This window comes from Triticum aestivum, chromosome 4A (genome assembly GCF_018294505.1).
Source record: "Triticum aestivum cultivar Chinese Spring chromosome 4A, IWGSC CS RefSeq v2.1, whole genome shotgun sequence".
Classification (NCBI taxonomy): domain Eukaryota; kingdom Viridiplantae; phylum Streptophyta; class Magnoliopsida; order Poales; family Poaceae; genus Triticum; species Triticum aestivum.
Window position 1 is genome coordinate 681,981,111 of NC_057803.1, and position 2,881 is coordinate 681,983,991.

The following is a 2,881-nucleotide window of genomic DNA, read 5'->3' on the forward strand; positions in this document are numbered from 1 at the left end:
ATGAAGAAAGCAATAGCAACATACTAAACGATCGTGTGCTAAGCTAACAGAATGGGTCAAGTCAATCACATCATTCTCCTAATGATGTGACCCCATTAATCAAATGACAACTCTTTGTCTATGGTTAGGAAACTTAACCATCTCCAATCAATGAGCTAGTCAAGTAGAGGCATACTAGTGACATACTGTTTGTCTATGTATTCACACATGTATTATGTTTCCGGTTAATACAATTCTAGCATGAATAATAAACATTTATCATGATATAAGGAAATAAATAATAACTTTATTATTGCGTCTAGGGCATATTTCCTTCAAGGACTACGATAAATCCCCTATACTTGTGGGTCATCACCAAATGGAATAAACCACCAAGAAAAGCTCAAGATGAAATATTAGGGCCCAGGTGATATATTGGGACATGGTCAAATGGTTAACCCCTCCCCCCTTTGTAATAGTTGCCTCCCAACCCTCCCTTGCCCGCGATCTTAGCTCAAAGATGCTTGTCGACAAGGGTCGTATATCTTGAGGGTACCCGTGTGCGGTACTCCTGGGAGCCAAATATGATGCAAAACGCACCCTTCATATCACACTCCAGTGTCTGCTCCTCCTCCTCGTCCCAACCAAGGCAAAAACACTTTCATCCATCTTAGTTTTTATAATGTTTTATTACACCCGGGTAAGTTTTAGGATTTGCATGTTGTTTTCATTCTAAAGTCCATAAGTTCTTTCACGAGGTCAAACTCTAGCAGTGGAGTTTTTCTTGCCATGTGTTAGAATTCATTTATTAAAATTCAATATTAAATTTCTTTTAATTTTGAGTGATTCAAAAGAAAATCTCACATAATGTCAACATGTTGCGTCCTTTGTTCAACATCATGAGTGATCCTAGGGTTTTCATCCAAGATTTATTCCAGGAGATCCTAGTGTTGTGCTCTTTTGAAATCTCCCACACGATCAACATTATGAGCGATCTTATGTCACATTGTCACATCCCAAGTTTTTCAAATTTAGGACGTGCACATAAAAGCATATGCATAACATGATTTCAGTGCATCTTGACTGTTTTGGAATTTAGTTCACCATTTTATAAACCCTTAATTCAATTTGGGATTTATTTAATAGCCATGTAAAAACCTATGCATGAAAATGAATTTTTTAAATATATATATGGGCTGGAAATAATTCCCCCTAAGATCTATATAAGCCCTAGTATTTATTTGAAACTTGTTGTGTTCAAAGGATTTAAAATGGAATGAATTTGGGCCAATGCAAATTCAGTTTGAACCCCGGGTTTAAAAACAAAAATGGAAAAGAGAAAAATAAATAGTATAAGAAAAAAGCCTACGCATCTCAACAGACCGGCCCAGCATGCCAGCCTCAACCAGCTGCACACACGAGCGTTTATAAAAAAACAAAACGGTACACCCATGATCTAATCCCGAACGCCCGCTCGAGATCCAATGACCACCTCACCCCCCCCCACACACACACACTCTCTCTCTCTCTCATTGACAAGCGGACCCCACCCGTCAGCTCCTCTCGCAGGAAAGAGCGAGGCCGAAACCGCCAGCGCCTATGACAATGGCCACGATGCACACGCCCAGCGCCGTAAATGGCTAGCCCGAGCCTACATATAAATTCCCCTCAACCCCTCACCGTCTCCCCCCATCTTGCGCACCACATTCGCCGCCAAGCTGCTTGAAATCATCCGAGGGCCCCCGCCTCTGGAAGCAACTCCGGCGAGTGCAGTGAGCCTGAGACCCCGTTCTTTTCTCACTTCACTTACGTGAGCTTCCACACATTTTTGACACCTTGTGCCTGTCCAGGACACGCCGGGAGCACAAACTCATCGTCACCCGAGCATCACCACCACCGCGTCGACTGTGGCCAGGCATGACACGCTTGAGCCATCAAATTTTGTCTGACACATCCGCCGTGCTGTGCCGTGTCGACTTGACCCATCCGTTCATCCCAATGCCGTCGACGAAACCCAAGAGCATCCGTTCACAGGAGCAACTCCGGCGAGTGACCCCCTTCCGTCGAGCCCAGCCACCGCCATCGACACCTACGTTGTCCGCCGTAGTTTTATGTAAAACTTGTTGTGCTGTGAAGAGCTCTGCTGCTGGCATTGCTTGGTCGTGCTTTTCTTTTCCATTTAACTTTTCTCGAATTTATGTACAGTATGACTTTGCGGCGGTTTCTTCTGTGGAAATCGACGAGGAGGCTCGTTGTTCCAAAAAATGAATGAAAAGTGAACAATATCTACGAATATTGTGCATTTTAGCCAATTCAGATCCAATTTTCAAGCCCATGATATGATATAATAAAATCGGATAGTCTTCCACGCGTTGTTAATACGTTCACCAAGGTCTGTACCACCACGGCTACGCTTCTTGAATTCCGGCTGCGAGTCACAAATGCAAACGCAGCGGCATACCACTCCCACACTCACCGTACGTCCCCGTCACCTACCCCTAGCGCTCCTCCAGGCGGATAGCTGAGAGCTTTAAACAGAGGGGGATGGATGGATGCATTGCCGCTGCTGCTGCTGCGTGCGGCGATGGATGGATCGGTGGTCGACCGGCAGGAGCGCCAGCGCTGGCCGGCGGGAGGGGCGAGCAATTTAATTCCGGCGTTACTAGCTGCGCTGCGCCCGCCCTTACTGCGCCTCTCCCCGCTGCCGCTGCCGCCGCTGCTGCTGCTACCTAGTCGCTCTCCTTAAGTTTTACATTGAATTCCTTGATCTGCCACACCTACGAGCGTCGCTGCATGGCCCCTCGCCATTTGCTTCGTCCCCATCGGCCGAGCCCGTGGAATCAGAGGCCGCCCGTCTCGTTCACGTCCTCGCCTCTGTTCCACATTCGCCACGCATAGTTCC

The 2,881-nt window shown here is 46.6% G+C and overlaps 1 long non-coding RNA gene across 1 annotated transcript; it reads left to right on the top strand.

Annotated features, from left to right (window-relative positions):
- Positions 1 to 1,662: 1,662 nt before the first annotated feature.
- On the top strand, positions 1,663 to 2,274 carry LOC123083100 (uncharacterized). Its single transcript, XR_006439206.1, has 2 exons — positions 1,663 to 1,751; positions 1,830 to 2,274. It is a non-coding gene; the product is annotated as an uncharacterized lncRNA (long non-coding RNA).
- Positions 2,275 to 2,881: the final 607 nt, after the last annotated feature.